Source organism: Taudactylus pleione, unplaced genomic scaffold (assembly GCF_031769625.1).
Source record: "Taudactylus pleione unplaced genomic scaffold, aTauple2 ptg000032l, whole genome shotgun sequence".
In the NCBI taxonomy this organism is placed as follows: Eukaryota; Metazoa; Chordata; class Amphibia; order Anura; family Myobatrachidae; genus Taudactylus; species Taudactylus pleione.
In genome coordinates this window covers 6,058,412-6,077,538 of record NW_028284434.1, presented here as the reverse complement: position 1 = coordinate 6,077,538, position 19,127 = coordinate 6,058,412, and positions in this window count along the sequence as shown.

The window sequence follows — 19,127 nt, the reverse complement described above, 5'->3', positions numbered from 1 at the left end:
GGGAGTTCCAACTTGTTACACAGCATCAGTAGGAGCCTCCAGCAGATGTACTCACTGTGGCTTCACTTGGGTGCACCAAGATGGCTGGCCAGTGCAGGCTGTAGTGGTGCTGGGCTCGGGGGAAGAAGGTGGCCGCTAGCTGCAGCCTGGACCTGGGGGAGGCGGGGTATCCTGGACCTGGGGGAGGCGGGGTAGCAGTCGTTAGCTGCAGTTGGGACCCAGGGACGGTATCCGGTGTTAGTGGTGGAAGTGCAGCGGCAGTGCAGGCTGCAGTTGTGCTTGCGGCAGGACCTGGGGGAGGTAGCTGCAGACAAATGCAGCCTCGGATTTGAAATATCTGTGATACCTGCATCTGTGTATATATAAACAAACAGAAGCACAGACGAGATCTGTGAGACCCATCTGTGCTTCTTTGTTTAAAAAAAAAACCAATGTTAAAAAAATATATGGCGTGCCGCACCCCACCCCCCCAAAAAAAACATAAAACAACCAGTATCGGGCTTTGGAAGCCCAGTACTGATTGTGCTAATAATTACAGTGGACCAACTACATAGGGGTCCCCCATATTTAGCACAACCAGCAACAGGCTTTTCAGAACCAGTCCTGGTTGCCAGAATACGGGGGACAAATGACGAAGGGGTCCCTTGTATTCAGCGCAACCAGCACTGGGCTCTGAGTTGTTTCTGGTTCTCTAAATACTTGGGGGAAAACATGGGCAGGGTCCCATTGTATTTACCAGAACCAGCACTGGACCCTTTCTAGAGGGGGCTAATGCCACAGCCAGGGGAGCCCTTTGGCAGCAGGGACAACCTGCCGAAGAAAGAAGATGTTGGGAATGTCCTGGATGGGTGGCGGCCACGAAAAAGAGCTTAAAGGCCGCCACCCTCCAGGTGAAGATGCCGGAGAAGTCCTGGGGGTAGCGGCAGCCATGCAAAAGAGCTTAAAGGCTGCCATCCCCCAGGTGATGGTACAGATAAATAAAATTTTAAAACAATCGGTGTCTGTGTTTTTTCTATAAATTTCTTTTACAGGGGTATTATAGGTATCAGCGGAGCTCTTTATGCCATGCTTGTTGGTACTTGTGGTTCTCCAAGTACCAGCATGTGGGGAAGGCTTGCTGGGGCCTGTAGTGCTTTTGCAAAAGACAATAAATAATTTCTTTATTATGCACTAAACATTACATTATCAACCCAGCACCCACCAGCCTGGGCTTGGGGTGCCCTGGAGAGGGGGAACCCTTTATTGGGGGAAGTCCCCAGGGATCCCTGGCCTCTGGTGACTAGCGGTCAGTGTTGATGCTTCTGCTGGTGGTCCCAGTGAAAGTGCTTTCCTGGCTGTGGAATTAGCCCCCGCTAGAAAATGTCCGGTGCTGGTTCTGTTAATTGCGTGGGGACCCTACGTATGTTTTTCACCTGTATTTCCAGGACCGGCTCAAAGCCTAGTGCTGGATACACTGAATACGGGGGACCCCTACATCATTTGTCCCCCTGTATTTTGGCAACCAGAACTGGTTCTGAAAAGCCTGGTGCTGGTTGTGCTTAATATGGGGGACCCCTATGTCGTTTGTCCCCTGTATTTAGCACCACCAGTACTGGGTGTCCAAAGCCCGCTGCTAGTTGTTGTTTTTTGGGGGGCCATACCCTAAATAATAGCTACCTAATAAAACAAACCCCAAGTCTAAATTCGTTACATAGACTGCATGTGTGCATTCCAATGAGCACACAATTTTGTGAATTAGCATTTCCACCATTTTGTGAGTGACAGCAATTTCACTCTGTGAGAGTGCTGAATCTGCAGTTAACCACAGGGTGTGATGGCATACCATATTTTTTTGTGCAAGGAACACTTCCATTAAAGTGATCAGAATTTCATTGCTTTTTTTAGTTTAAGTGGCACAAATTTAGTAGGTTTTGTGAAATTTCAGATCATTTCTAAGAAGCCTTAATGGGACATGTGAAACCGTAAGGTTTTTTGTCTACGGAATATTTCTATATATATATATATATATATTTATATATGTGTATGTGCCTGTCACTGGATAAATATTTCTGTGTACCTACAGTATGTATGTGTCTGTGTAACTGTAAATATCTGTCTGTATATGTGTTTGTGTAACTGTAATCTGTATATGTGTTTCTTCATGTTTTTATGTAACTGTATATACTGTATGTCTGTACCTATTTTTGTTTCCGTGTAACTGTATAAATATGTATGTGTATATAGGTTTCTGAAACTGTATATTTGTGTCTGTGTATGTCTGCATAATTACATATGTGTGTGTAACTTTCTTTTTTTTAAAACACCATGTTTTTTTCTAGTGGGCTGCAGTGATTTGCCTGAATTTTTTAGTGCCATTAGTCCCTTTCTGTCTTTTTTTTCTGTGCAGGATATTTATTGGGTTCACTCTCCCTATTTTTATGTAGATATTGGGCTTGGGTGTCAAAGTACTAAACAGCATTGCACTCACATTTCCCAACCATGAGACCTGTGGGTGTTTAAAGAAACTTGTGGATTGAGGTGGGAAATGTGGCTATTTGTGATTTGGCAGTTTGTCCCCAATCTTATACTACAAAATCTCATTTGCCTAATTCCAGTATTGGTGTTAAATCAACCTGCAAACAGAGAGAGGTGTAATTTGATATATATGCATTTTACTGCATCGCAGGAACATTATTAAAACTCTAGGTTTGTCCAAGTGGGACCATTCCATCCAACAATATGTGAGGTCAACAAGCAAGCAATATTCATTTATGAATTATTCACCTGTAATTTCACCTCAGGACAACTGTGAAGTTGTCTTTACCACAAAACATTTACTCAAGATAGGGTGAAGTAAAATATTTATGTTAGGTATGGAAATTTTACTTAGGCAACACTACCTGTATATGTGCATGTATAGTATATTGCAGGAACATATTATCACACCTCTAACTTTTTCCAGGTGGGCCTTCTCCATGGAACAAAACAGCCAAGCATACTACATTTCTGGACTATTAGAAGGTCACCTTCAGTCCAAATGTCTACTTGGGACAACTGTGAGGTCATCTTTACCACAAAACATATACTAAAGAAACAAGTTGAGTCACCTGCCTCTGCTGGCACCACAGGAGCAAAGCTTGGACCTGAAGGAGAAGCACAAGATAAGAAGACACAGGACAGGTAATTAATTATTATTAATTACTGGTAACTCCCAGGCTGGACCCTTGTTCAAGACCTGCAGAGGCGTGATAATATGTTCCTGCTATACATTTATACTGTTAGGGCTCACCTAGGAAACCACATGAACTCCTAGAATCAAGCTAGAGAGGTCTTCACCTATAGCAGCTGCAGTTCCTATAGAGATTTATATTCTCACAAGTACTTAGATGCCCCCCAAGACTTAAACTCAAGATAGTAGGAGCTTAAGTAAGAAACAAGGTGGCCACAGAGAGTTAAGCTAGAGTAGCAACGGGCAGTAAAGTAACCTGAGGCAAATTATTGTACAGGTAGTTATAGACCAGAGACTGAGATAGACTGAGTAAAGGTATGCCAGGAACACATGCTAAACCATCACCTGAGTGTAGTTATGCAGCAGCAGTCTAGCTGAGGGCATCAGAATCAGAAGAGAGGAGGCTACCCTCCACCAACTGGTGTATCTGTGTAACTGTATATACGTGTCTATGTAACTGTTTATATGTATCTGTGTAACTGTAGTTATGTGTCTGTAACAATATATATGTCTGAATAACTATATATATATATATATAAATGTGTCTGTATATATGTATCACTGTAATTATATGTGTCTGTAACTGTATACATGTGTCTGTGTAACTATATATGTTCTATGTACCTGTATATGTATCTGTAACTGTATATATCTCTCTGTGTATAAGTTTCCGTGTCACTATGTATATTATAAGGGCACAGTCGTGCCCATATATTAAGGCTGAATTTAAAAAAACTATATTCTCCCATAGAGAACTCCCGAGGAAGGGCATGGTGTTTAAGGGGCTACACCTCCAAAGTTATCAGAGGTACTGTGCTGAAATTTGTCACAGCCGGGTAGAACTGTTGCTCGGTGCTGCATTCCAAATTTCATGGCAAAAACATAAAAAAAATAGGTTTTGGAAGTAATCTGAATTTCCAACTGTCAGTTTTTTCTGATACTCTCAATTAGGACCACTTTTCTGCTGTTCTCTATAAGGGATTATTGGGAAGGCATAACTCAGGGTATGGGGTGAATTTAGACTTGGGTTTGTTTGATTAGGTAGCTTTTGTTCCAAGATATGTACTTTTGTGGTTTAGGTTACTGAGAAAGTTACCGTATTACCTCACGAATCTGCCATTGTAGAGATAGGGAGTTCCAACTTGTTACACAGCATCAGTAGGAGCCTCCAGCAGATGTACCCACTGTGGCTTCACTTGGGTGCACCAAGAACACTGGCCAGTGCAGGCAGTAGTGGTGCTGGGCTCGGAGGAAGAAAGTGTCCGCTAGCTGCAGCCTGGACCTGGGGGAGGTGGGGTAGCAGTCGTTAGCTTCAGTTGGGACCCAGGGACAGTATCAGGTGTCAGTGGTGGAAGTGCAGCAGCAGTGCAGGCTGCAGTTGTGCATGCGGCAGGACCTGGGGGAGGTAGCAGCAGACAAATGCAGGCTCGGATTTGAAAGATCTGTGATACCTGCATCTGTGTATATAAACAAACAGAAGCACAGACGGGATCTGTGATACCCATCTGTGCCTCTTTGTTTAAAAAAAAAACCTGTGTAAAAAAAATATGGTGTGCCGCACCCCACCTCCCCCCCCAAAAAAAACAACCAGTATCGGGATTTGGAAACCCAGTACTGGTTGTGCTAATAATTACAGTGGACAAACGACGTAGGGGTCCCCCATATTTAGCACAACCAGCAACAGGCTTTTCAGAACCAGTCCTGGTTGCCAGAATACGGGGGACAAATGACGAAGGGGTCCCTTGTATTCAGCGCAACCAGCACTGGGCTCTGAGTTGTTTCTGGTTCTCTAAACACTGGGGGGAAAACATGGGCAGGGTCCCGCTGTATTTACCAGAACCAGCACTGGACCCTTTCTAGAGGGGGCTAATGCCACAGCCAGGGGAGCCCTTTGGCAGCAGAGAAGACCTGCCGAAGAAAGAAGACGCCGGGAAAGTCCTGGATGGGTGGCGGCCATGAAAAAGAGCTTAAAGGCCGCCACCCTCCAGGTGAAGGCGCCGGAGAAGTCCTGGGGGTAGCGGCAGCCATGCAAAAGAGCTTAAAGGCTGCCATCCCCCAGGTGATGGTACAGATAAATAAAATTTTAAAACAATCGGTGTCTGTGTTTTTTCTATAAATTTCTTTTCCAGGGGTATTATAGGTATCAGCGGAGCTCTTTATGCCGTGCTTGTTGGTACTTGTGGTTCTCCAAGTACCAGCATGTGGGGAAGGCTTGCTGGGGCCTGTAGTGCTTCTGCAAAAGACAATAAATTATATCTTTATTATGCACTAAACATTACATTATCAACCCGGCACCCACCAGCCTGGGCTTGGGGTGCCCTGGAGAGGGGGAACCCTTTATTTGGGGAAGTCCCCAGGGATCCCTGGCCTATGCTGACTAGCAGTCAGTGTTGATGCTTCTGCTGGGGGTCTCAGTGAAAGGGCTTTCCTGGCTGTAGAATTAGCCCCCGCTAGAAAAAGTCCGGTGCTGGTTCTGGTAAATGCATGGGTACCCTACGCATGTTTTTCACCTGTATTTCCAGGACTGGCTCAAAGCCTAGTGCTGGTTACACTGAATATGGGGGACCCCTACATCGTTTGTCCCCCTGTATTTTGGCAACCAGGACTGGTTCTGAAAAGCCTGGTGCTGGTTGTGCTTAATATGGGGGACCCCTATGTCGTTTGTCCCCTGTATTTAGCACCACCAGTACTGGGTGTCCAAAGCCCGCTGCTAGTTGTTGTTTTTTGGGGGGCCATACCCTGAATAATAGCTACCTAATAAAACAAACCCCAAGTCTAAATTCGCTACATAGACTGCATGTGTATATTCCGATGAGCACACAATTTTGTGAATTAGCATTTCCACCATTTTGTGAGTGACAACAATTTCACTCTGTGAGAGTGCTGAATCTGCAGTTAACCACAGGGTGTGATGGCATACCTTATTTTTTTTGCGCATGGAACACTTCCATTAAGGTGATCGGAATTTCAATGGTTTTTTAAGTTTAAGTGGCACAAATTTAGTAGGTTTTGTGAAATTTCAGATCATGTCTAAGAAGCCTTAATGGGACATGTGAAACCGTAAGGTTTTTTGTCTAAGGAATATTTATATATACAGTATATATATATATATATATATATATATATATGTATGTGCCTGTGTCACTGGATAAATATTTCTGTGTACCTACAGTATATATGTGTCTGTGTAACTGTAAATATCTGTCTGTATATGTTTTTGTGTAACTATACTGTATATGTGTTTCTACATGTTTTTATGTAACTGTATATACTGTATGTCTGTACCTATTTTTGTTTCCATGTAACTGTATAAATGTGTATGTGTATATATGTTTCTGAAACTGTATATTTGTGTCTGTGTATATGTCTGCATAATGACATATGTGTGTGTAACTTTCTTTTTTAAAAAACACCATGTTTTTTTCTAGTGGGCTGCAGTGATTTGGCTGTATTTTTTAGTGCCATTAGTCCCTTTCTGTCTCTTTTTTCTGTGCAGGATATTTATTGGGTTCACTCTCCCTATTTTTATGTAGATATTGGGCGTGGGTGTCAAAGTACTAAACAGCATTGCACTCACATTTCTCAACCATGAGACCTGTGGGTGTTTATAGAAACTTGTGGATTGAGGTGGGAAATGTGGCTATTTGTGATTTGGCAGTTTGTCCCCAATCTTATACTACAAAATCTCTTTTGCCTAATTCCAGTATCAGTGTTAAATCAACCTGCAAACAGAGAGAGGTGTAATGTGATATATATGCATTTTACTACATCAAAGGAACATTATTAAAACTCTAGGTTTGTCCAAGTGGGACCATTCCATCCAACAATATGTGAGGTCAACAGCCAAGCAATATGCATTTATGAATTATTCACCTGTAATTTCACCTCAGGACAACTGTGAAGTTGTCTTTACCACAAAACATTTACTCAAGATAGGGTGAAGTAAATAGTTGATGTTAGGTATGGACATTTTACTTAGGCAACACTACCTGTATATGTGCATGTATAGTATATAGCAGGAACATATTATCACGCCTCTAACTTTTTCCAGGTGGGCCTTCTCCATGGAACAAAACAGCCAAGCATACTACATTTCTGGACTATTAGAAGGTCACCTTCAGTCCAAATGTCTACTTGGGACAACTGTGAGGTCATCTTTACCACAAAACATATACTAAAGAAACAAGTTGAGTCACCTGCCTCTGCTGGCACCACAGGAGCAAAGCTTGGACCTGGAGGAGAAGCACAAGATAAGAAGACACAGGACAGGTAATTAATTATTATTAATTACTGGTAACTCCCAGGCTGGACCCTTGTTCTAGACCTGCAGAGGCGTGATAATATGTTCCTGCTATACATTTATACTGTTAGGGCTCACCTAGGAAACCACATGATCTCCTAGAATCAAGCTAGAGAGGTCTTCACGTATAGCAGCTGCTGTTCCCATAGAGATTTATATTCTCACAAGTACTTAGATGCCCCTCAAGACTTAAACTCAAGATAGTAGGAGCTTAAGTAAGAAACAAGGTGGCCGCAGAGAGTTAAGCTAGAGTAGCAAAGGGCAGTAAAGTAACCTGAGGCAGGTTATTGTACAGGTAGTTATAGACCAGAGACTGAGATAGACTGAGTAACGGTATGCCAGGAACACATGCTAAACCATCACCTGAGTGTAGTTATGCAGCAGCAGTCTAGCTGAGGGCATCAGATTCAGAAGAGAGGAGGCTACCCTCCACCAACTGGTGTATCTGTGTAACTGTATATATGTGTCTATGTAACTGTTTATATGTATCTGTGTAACTGTACTTATGTGTCTGTAACAATATATATGTCTGAATTACTGTATATATATATATATATATATATATATAAATGTGTCTGTATATATGTATCATGTAATTATATGTGTCTGTAACTGTATACATGTGTCTGTGTAACTATATATGTTCTATGTACCTGTATATGTATCTGTAACTGTATATATCTGTCTGTGTATAAGTTTCCGTGTCACTATGTATATTATAAGGGCACAGTCGTGCCCTTATATTAAGGCTGAATTTAAAAAACTATATTCTCCCATAGAGAACTCCCGAGGAAGGGCATGGTGTTTAAGGGGCTACACCTCCAAAGTTATCAGAGGTACTGTGCTGAAATTTGTCACAGCCGGGTAGAACTGTTGCTCGGTGCTCCATTCCAAATTTCATGGCATAAACATAAAAAAAATAGGTTTTGGAAGTAATCTGAATTTCCAACTGTCAGTTTTTTCTGACACTCTCAATTAGGACCACTTTTCTGCTGTTCTCTATAAGGGATTTTTGGGAAGGCATAACTCAGGGTAGGGGGTGAATTTAGACTTGGGTTTGTTTGATTAGGTAGCTTTTGTTCCAAGATATGTACTTTTGTGGTTTAGGTTACTGAGAAAGTTACCGTATTACCTCACGAATCTGCCATTGTAGAGATAGGGAGTTCCAACTTGTTACACAGCATCAGTAGGAGCCTCCAGCAGATGTACCCACTGTGGCTTCACTTGGGTGCACCAAGATCACTGGCCAGTGCAGGCAGTAGTGGTGCTGGGCTTGGGGGAAGAAAGTGTCCGCTAGCTGCAGCCTGGACCTGGGGGAGGTGGGGTAGCAGTCGTTAGCTGCAGTTGGGACCCAGGGACAGTATCAGGTGTCAGTGGTGGAAGTGCAGCAGCAGTGCAGGCTGCAGTTGTGCATGCGGCAGGACCTGGGGGAGGTAGCAGCAGACAAATGCAGGCTCGGATTTGAAAGATCTGTGATACCTGCATCTGTGTATATAAACAAACAGAAGCACAGTCGGGATCTGTGAGACCCATCTGTGTCTCGTTGTTTAAAAAAAAAACCTGTGTAAAAAAAAATATGGCGTGCCGCACCCCACCTCCCCCCCAATAAAAACATCCAGTATCGGGATTTGGAAACCCAGTACTGGTTGTGCTAATAATTACAGTGGACAAACGACGTAGGGGTCCCCCATATTTAGCACAACCAGCAACAGGCTTTTCAGAACCAGTCCTGGTTGCCAGAATACGGGGGACAAATGACGAAGGGGTCCCTTGTATTCAGCGCAACCAGCACTGGGCTCTGAGTTGTTTCTGGTTCTCTAAACACTGGGGGGAAAACATGGGCAGGGTTCTGCTGTATTTACAAGAACCAGCACTGGACCCTTTCTAGAGGGGGCTAATGCCACAGCCAGGGGAGCCCTTTGGCAGCAGAGAAGACCTGCTGAAGAAAGAAGACGCCAGGAAAGTCCTGGATGGGTGGCAGCCATGAAAAAGAGCTTAAAGGCCGCCACCCTCCAGGTGAAGATGCCGGAGAAGTCCTGGGGGTAGCGGCAGCCATGCAAAAGAGCTTAAAGGCTCCCATCCCCCAGGTGATGGTACAGATAAATAAAATTTTAAAACAATCGGTGTCTGTGTTTTTTCTATAAATTTCTTTTACAGGGGTATTATAGGTATCAGCGGAGCTCTTTATGCCGTGCTTGTTGGTACTTGTGGTTCTCCAAGTACCAGCATGTGGGGAAGGCTTGCTGAGGCCTGTAGTGCTTCTGCAAAAGACAATAAATTATATATTTATTATGCACTAAACATTACATTATCAACCCGGCACCCACCAGCCTGGGCTTGGGGTGCCCTGGAGAGGGGGAACACTTTATTGGGGGAAGTCCCCAGGGATCCCTGGCCTATGCTGACTAGCAGTCAGTGTTGATGCTTCTGCTCGGCGTCCCAGTGAAAGGGCTTTCCTGGCTGTAGAATTGGCCCCCGCTAGAAAAAGTCCGGTGCTAGTTCTGGTAAATGCATGGGGACCCTACGCATGTTTTTCACCTGTATTTCCAGGACTGGCTCAAAGCCTAGTGCTGGTTACACTGAATATGGGGGACCCCTACATCGTTTGTCCCCCTGTATTTTGGCAACCAGGACTGGTTCTGAAAAGCCTGGTGCTGGTTGTGCTTAATATGGGGGACCCCTATGTCGTTTGTCCCCTGTATTTAGCACCACCAGTACTGGGTGTCCAAAGCCCGCTGCTAGTTGTTGTTTTTTGGGGGGGCCATACCCTGAATAATAGCTACCTAATAAAACAAACCCCAAGTCTAAATTCGCTACATAGACTGCATGTGTATATTCCGATGAGCACACAATTTTGTGAATTAGCATTTCCACCATTTTGTGAGTGACAACAATTTCACTCTGTGAGAGTGCTGAATCTGCAGTTAACCACAGGGTGTGATGGCATACCTTATTTTTTTTGCGCATGGAACACTTCCATTAAGGTGATTGGAATTTCAATGGTTTTTTAAGTTTAAGTGGCACAAATTTAGTAGGTTTTGTGAAATTTCAGATCATGTCTAAGAAGCCTTAATGGGACATGTGAAACCGTAAGGTTTTTTGTCTAAGGAATATTTATATATACAGTATATATATATATATATATATATATATATATGTATGTGCCTGTGTCACTGGATAAATATTTCTGTGTACCTACAGTATATATGTGTCTGTGTAACTGTAAATATCTGTCTGTATATGTTTTTGTGTAACTATACTGTATATGTGTTTCTACATGTTTTTATGTAACTGTATATACTGTATGTCTGTACCTATTTTTGTTTCCATGTAACTGTATAAATGTGTATGTGTATATATGTTTCTGAAACTGTATATTTGTGTCTGTGTATATGTCTGCATAATGACATATGTGTGTGTAACTTTCTTTTTTAAAAAACACCATGTTTTTTTCTAGTGGGCTGCTGTGATTTGGCTGTATTTTTTAGTGCCATTAGTCCCTTTCTGTCTCTTTTTTCTGTGCAGGATATTTATTGGGTTCACTCTCCCTATTTTTATGTAGATATTGGGCGTTGGTGTCAAAGTACTAAACAGCATTGCACTCACATTTCTCAACCATGAGACCTGTGGGTGTTTAAAGAAACTTGTGGATTGAGGTGGGAAATGTGGCTATTTGTGATTTGGCAGTTTGTCCCCAATCTTATACTACAAAATCTCTTTTGCCTAATTCCAGTATCAGTGTTAAATCAACCTGCAAACAGAGAGAGGTGTAATGTGATATATATGCATTTTACTACATCGAAGGAACATTATTAAAACTCTAGGTTTGTCCAAGTGGGACCATTCCATCCAACAATATGTGAGGTCAACAGCCAAGCAATATGCATTTATGAATTATTCACCTGTAATTTCACCTCAGGACAACTGTGAAGTTGTCTTTACCACAAAACATTTACTCAAGATAGGGTGAAGTAAATAGTTGATGTTAGGTATGGACATTTTACTTAGGCAACACTACCTGTATATGTGCATGTATAGTATATAGCAGGAACATATTATCACGCCTCTAACTTTTTCCAGGTGGGCCTTCTCCATGGAACAAAACAGCCAAGCATACTACATTTCTGGACTATTAGAAGGTCACCTTCAGTCCAAATGTCTACTTGGGACAACTGTGAGGTCATCTTTACCACAAAACATATACTAAAGAAACAAGTTGAGTCACCTGCCTCTGCTGGCACCACAGGAGCAAAGCTTGGACCTGGAGGAGAAGCACAAGATAAGAAGACACAGGACAGGTAATTAATTATTATTAATTACTGGTAACTCCCAGGCTGGACCCTTGTTCTAGACCTGCAGAGGCGTGATAATATGTTCCTGCTATACATTTATACTGTTAGGGCTCACCTAGGAAACCACATGATCTCCTAGAATCAAGCTAGAGAGGTCTTCACGTATAGCAGCTGCTGTTCCCATAGAGATTTATATTCTCACAAGTACTTAGATGCCCCTCAAGACTTAAACTCAAGATAGTAGGAGCTTAAGTAAGAAACAAGGTGGCCGCAGAGAGTTAAGCTAGAGTAGCAAAGGGCAGTAAAGTAACCTGAGGCAGGTTATTGTACAGGTAGTTATAGACCAGAGACTGAGATAGACTGAGTAACGGTATGCCAGGAACACATGCTAAACCATCACCTGAGTGTAGTTATTCAGCAGCAGTCTAGCTGAGGGCATCAGATTCAGAAGAGAGGAGGCTACCCTCCACCAACTGGTGTGTCTGTGTAACTGTATATATGTGTCTATGTAACTGTTTATATGTATCTGTGTAACTGTACTTATGTGTCTGTAAAAATATATATGTCTGAATTACTGTATATATATATATATATATATATATATAAATGTGTCTGTATATATGTATCACTGTAATTATATGTGTCTGTAACTGTATACATGTGTCTGTGTAACTATATATGTTCTATGTACCTGTATATGTATCTGTAACTGTATATATCTGTCTGTGTATAAGTTTCCGTGTCACTATGTATATTATAAGGGCACAGTCGTGCCCTTATATTAAGGCTGAATTTAAAAAACTATATTCTCCCATAGAGAACTCCCGAGGAAGGGCATGGTGTTTAAGGGGCTACACCTCCAAAGTTATCAGAGGTACTGTGCTGAAATTTGGCACAGCCGGGTAGAACTGTTGCTCGGTGCTGCATTCCAAATTTCATGGCATAAACATTAAAAAAAGAGGTTTTGGAAGTAATCTGAATTTCCAACTGTCAGTTTTTTCTGACACTCTCAATTAGGACCACTTTTCTGCTGTTCTCTATAAGGGATTTTTGTGAAGGCATAACTCAGGGTAGGGGGTTAATTTAGACAAGGGTTTGTTTGATTAGGTAGCTTTTGTTCCAAGATATGTACTTTTGTGGTTTAGGTTACTGAGAAAGTTACCGTATTACCTCACGAATCTGCCATTGTAGAGATAGGGAGTTCCAACTTGTTACACAGCATCAGTAGGAGCCTCCAGCAGATGTACCCACTGTGGCTTCACTTGGGTGCACCAAGATCACTGGCCAGTGCAGGCAGTAGTGGTGCTGGGCTTGGGGGAAGAAAGTGTCCGCTAGCTGCAGCCTGGACCTGGGGGAGGTGGGGTAGCAGTCGTTAGCTGCAGTTGGGACCCAGGGACAGTATCAGGTGTCAGTGGTGGAAGTGCAGCAGCAGTGCAGGCTGCAGTTGTGCATGCGGCAGGACCAGGGGGAGGTAGCAGCAGACAAATGCAGGCTCGGATTTGAAAGATCTGTGATACCTGCATCTGTGTATATAAACAAACAGAAGCACAGTCAGGATCTGTGAGACCCATCTGTGCCTCTTTGTTTAAAAAAAAACCTGTGTAAAAAAAAATATGGCGTGCCGCACCCCACCTCCCCCCCCCAAAAAAAACATCCAGTATCGGGATTTGGAAACCCAGTACTGGTTGTGCTAATAATTACAGTGGACAAACGACGTAGGGGTCCCCCATATTTAGCACAACCAGCAACAGGCTTTTCAGAACCAGTCCTGGTTGCCAGAATACGGGGGACAAATGACGAAGGGGTCCCTTGTATTCAGCGCAACCAGCACTGGGCTCTGAGTTGTTTCTGGTTCTCTAAACACTGGGGGGAAAACATGGGCAGGGTTCTGCTGTATTTACAAGAACCAGCACTGGACCCTTTCTAGAGGGGGCTAATGCCACAGCCAGGGGAGCCCTTTGGCAGCAGAGAAGACCTGCTGAAGAAAGAAGATGCCGGGAAAGTCCTGGATGGGTGGCAGCCATGAAAAAGATCTTAAAGGTCGCCACCCTCCAGGTGAAGACGCCGGAGAAGTCCTGGGGGTAGCGGCAGCCATGCAAAAGAGCTTAAAGGCTGCCATCCCCCAGGTGATGGTACAGATAAATAAAATTTTAAAACAATCGGTGTCTGTGTTTTTTCTATAAATTTCTTTTACAGGGGTATTATAGGTATCAGCGGAGCTCTTTATGCCGTGCTTGTTGGTACTTGTGGTTCTCCAAGTACCAGCATGTGGGGAAGGCTTGCTGAGGCCTGTTGTGCTTCTGCAAAAGACAATAAATTATATCTTTATTATGCACTAAACATTACATTATCAACCCGGCACCCACCAGCCTGGGCTTGGGGTGCCCTGGAGAGCGGGAACCCTTTATTGGGGGAAGTCCCCAGGGATCCCTGGCCTATGCTGACTAGCAGTCAGTGTTGATGCTTCTGCTTGGCGTCCCAGTGAAAGGGCTTTCCTGGCTGTAGAATTAGCCCCCGCTAGAAAAAGTCCGGTGCTAGTTCTGGTAAATGCATGGGGACCCTACGCATGTTTTTCACCTGTATTTCCAGGACTGGCTCAAAGCCTAGTGCTGGTTACACTGAATATGGGGGACCCCTACATCATTTGTCCCCCTGTATTTTGGCAACCAGGACTGGTTCTGAAAAGCCAGGTGCTGGTTGTGCTTAATATGGGGGACCCCTATGTCGTTTGTCCCCTGTATTTAGCACCACCAGTACTGGGTGTCCAAAGCCCGCTGCTAGTTGTTGTTTTTTGGGGGGCCATACCCTGAATAATAGCTACCTAATAAAACAAACCCCAAGTCTAAATTCGCTACATAGACTGCATGTGTATATTCCGATGAGCACACAATTTTGTGAATTAGCATTTCCACCATTTTGTGAGTGACAACAATTTCACTCTGTGAGAGTGCTGAATCTGCAGTTAACCACAGGGTGTGATGGCATACCTTATTTTTTTTGCGCATGGAACACTTCCATTAAGGTGATCGGAATTTCAATGGTTTTTTAAGTTTAAGTGGCACAAATTTAGTAGGTTTTGTGAAATTTCAGATCATGTCTAAGAAGCCTTAATGGGACATGTGAAACCGTAAGGTTTTTTGTCTAAGGAATATTTATATATACAGTATATATATATATATATATATATATATATATATGTATGTGCCTGTGTCACTGGATAAATATTTCTGTGTACCTACAGTATATATGTGTCTGTGTAACTGTAAATATCTGTCTGTATATGTTTTTGTGTAACTATACTGTATATGTGTTTCTACATGTTTTTATGTAACTGTATATACTGTATGTCTGTACCTATTTTTGTTTCCATGTAACTGTATAAATGTGTATGTGTATATATGTTTCTGAAACTGTATATTTGTGTCTGTGTATATGTCTGCATAATGACATATGTGTGTGTAACTTTCTTTTTTAAAAAACACCATGTTTTTTTCTAGTGGGCTGCAGTGATTTGGCTGTATTTTTTAGTGCCATTAGTCCCTTTCTGTCTCTTTTTTCTGTGCAGGATATTTATTGGGTTCACTCTCCCTATTTTTATGTAGATATTGGGCGTGGGTGTCAAAGTACTAAACAGCATTGCACTCACATTTCTCAACCATGAGACCTGTGGGTGTTTATAGAAACTTGTGGATTGAGGTGGGAAATGTGGCTATTTGTGATTTGGCAGTTTGTCCCCAATCTTATACTACAAAATCTCTTTTGCCTAATCCCAGTATCAGTGTTAAATCAACCTGCAAACAGAGAGAGGTGTAATGTGATATATATGCATTTTACTACATCAAAGGAACATTATTAAAACTCTAGGTTTGTCCAAGTGGGACCATTCCATCCAACAATATGTGAGGTCAACAGCCAAGCAATATGCATTTATGAATTATTCACCTGTAATTTCACCTCAGGACAACTGTGAAGTTGTCTTTACCACAAAACATTTACTCAAGATAGGGTGAAGTAAATAGTTGATGTTAGGTATGGACATTTTACTTAGGCAACACTACCTGTATATGTGCATGTATAGTATATAGCAGGAACATATTATCACGCCTCTAACTTTTTCCAGGTGGGCCTTCTCCATGGAACAAAACAGCCAAGCATACTACATTTCTGGACTATTAGAAGGTCACCTTCAGTCCAAATGTCTACTTGGGACAACTGTGAGGTCATCTTTACCACAAAACATATACTAAAGAAACAAGTTGAGTCACCTGCCTCTGCTGGCACCACAGGAGCAAAGCTTGGACCTGGAGGAGAAGCACAAGATAAGAAGACACAGGACAGGTAATTAATTATTATTAATTACTGGTAACTCCCAGGCTGGACCCTTGTTCTAGACCTGCAGAGGCGTGATAATATGTTCCTGCTATACATTTATACTGTTAGGGCTCACCTAGGAAACCACATGATCTCCTAGAATCAAGCTAGAGAGGTCTTCACGTATAGCAGCTGCTGTTCCCATAGAGATTTATATTCTCACAAGTACTTAGATGCCCCTCAAGACTTAAACTCAAGATAGTAGGAGCTTAAGTAAGAAACAAGGTGGCCACAGAGAGTTAAGCTAGAGTAGCAAAGGGCAGTAAAGTAACCTGAGGCAGGTTATTGTACAGGTAGTTATAGACCAGAGACTGAGATAGACTGAGTAACGGTATGCCAGGAACACATGCTAAACCATCACCTGAGTGTAGTTATGCAGCAGCAGTCTAGCTGAGGGCATCAGATTCAGAAGAGAGGAGGCTACCCTCCACCAACTGGTGTATCTGTGTAACTGTATATATGTGTCTATGTAACTGTTTATATGTATCTGTGTAACTGTACTTATGTGTCTGTAACAATATATATGTCTGAATTACTGTATATATATATATATATATATATATAAATGTGTCTGTATATATGTATCACTGTAATTATATGTGTCTGTAACTGTATACATGTGTCTGTGTAACTATATATGTTCTATGTACCTGTATATGTATCTGTAACTGTATATATCTGTCTGTGTATAAGTTTCCGTGTCACTATGTATATTATAAGGGCACAGTCGTGCCCTTATATTAAGGCTGAATTTAAAAAACTATATTCTCCCATAGAGAACTCCCGAGGAAGGGCATGGTGTTTAAGGGGCTACACCTCCAAAGTTATCAGAGGTACTGTGCTGAAATTTGTCACAGCCAGGTAGAACTGTTGCTCGGTGCTCCATTCCAAATTTCATGGCATAAACATAAAAAAAATAGGTTTTGGAAGTAATCTGAATTTCCAACTGTCAGTTTTTTCTGACACTCTCAATTAGGACCACTTTTCTGCTGTTCTCTATAAGGGATTTTTGAGCAAGGCATAACTCAGGGTAGGGGGTGAATTTAGACTTGGGTTTGTTTGATTAGGTAGCTTTTGTTCCAAGATATGTACTTTTGTGGTTTAGGTTACTGAGAAAGTTACCGTATTACCTCACGAATCTGCCATTGTAGAGATAGGGAGTTCCAACTTGTTACACAGCATCAGTAGGAGCCTCCAGCAGATGTACCCACTGTGGCTTCACTTGGGTGCACCAAGATCACTGGCCAGTGCAGGCAGTAGTGGTGCTGGGCTTGGGGGAAGAAAGTGTCCGCTAGCTGCAGCCTGGACCTGGGGGAGGTGGGGTAGCAGTCGTTAGCTGCAGTTGGGACCCAGGGACAGTATCAGGTGTCAGTGGTGGAAGTGCAGCAGCAGTGCAGGCTGCAGTTGTGCATGCGGCAGGACCTGGGGGAGGTAGCAGCAGACAAATGCAGGCTCGGATTTGAAAGATCTGTGATACCTGCATCTGTGTATATAAACAAACAGGAGCACAGTCGGGATCTGTGAGACCCATCTGTGCCTCGTTGTTTAAAAAAAAAATCTGTGTAAAAAAAAATATGGCGTGCCGCACCCCACCTCCCCCCCCCAATAAAAACATCCAGTATCGGGATTTGGAAACCCAGTACTGGTTGTGCTAATAATTACAGTGGACAAATGACGTAGGGGTCCCCCATATTTAGCACAACCAGCAACAGGCTTTTCAGAACCAGTCCTGGTTACCAGAATACGGGGGACAAATGACGAAGGGGTCCCTTGTATTCAGCGCAACCAGCACTGGGCTCTGAGTTGTTTCTGGTTCTCTAAACACTGGGGGGAAAACATGGGCAGGGTTCTGCTGTATTTACAAGAACCAGCACTGGACCCTTTCTAGAGGGGGCTAATGCCACAGCCAGGGGAGCCCTTTGGCAGCAGAGAAGACCTGCTGAAGAAAGAAGACGCCAGGAAAGTCCTGGATGGGTGGCAGCCATGAAAAAGAGCTTAAAGGCCGCCACCCTCCAGGTGAAGATGCCGGAGAAGTCCTGGGGGTAGCGGCAGCCATGCAAAAGAGCTTAAAGGCTCCCATCCCCCAGGTGATGGTACAGATAAATAAAATTTTAAAACAATCGGTGTCTGTGTTTTTTCTATAAATTTCTTTTACAGGGGTATTATAGGTATCAGCGGAGCTCTTTATGCCGTGCTTGTTGGTACTTGTGGTTCTCCAAGTACCAGCATGTGGGGAAGGCTTGCTGAGGCCTGTAGTGCTTCTGCAAAAGACAATAAATTATATATTTATTATGCACTAAACATTACATTATCAACCCGGCACCCACCAGCCTGGGCTTGGGGTGCCCTGGAGAGGGGGAACACTTTATTGGGGGAAGTCCCCAGGGATCCCTGGCCTATGCTGACTAGCAGTCAGTGTTGATGCTTCTGCTCGGTGTCCCAGTGAAAGGGCTTTCCTGGCTGTAGAATTGGCCCCCGCTAGAAAAAGTCCGGTGCTAGTTCTGGTAAATGCATGGGGACCCTACGCATGTTTTTCACCTGTATTTCCAGGACTGGCTCAAAGCCTAGTGCTGGTTACACTGAATATGGGGGACCCCTACATCATTTGTCCCCCTGTATTTTGGCAACCAGGACTGGTTCTGAAAAGCCTGGTGCTGGTTGTGCTTAATATGGGGGACCCCTATGTCGTTTGTCCCCTGTATTTAGCACCACCAGTACTGGGTGTCCAAAGCCCGCTGCTAGTTGTTGTTTTTTGGGGGGGCCATACCCTGAATAATAGCTACCTAATAAAACAAACCCCAAGTCTAAATTCACTACATAGACTGCATGTGTATATTCCGATGAGCACACAATTTTGTGAATTAGCATTTCCACCATTTTGTGAGTGACAACAATTTCACTCTGTGAGAGTGCTGAATCTGCAGTTAACCACAGGGTGTGATGGCATACCTTATTT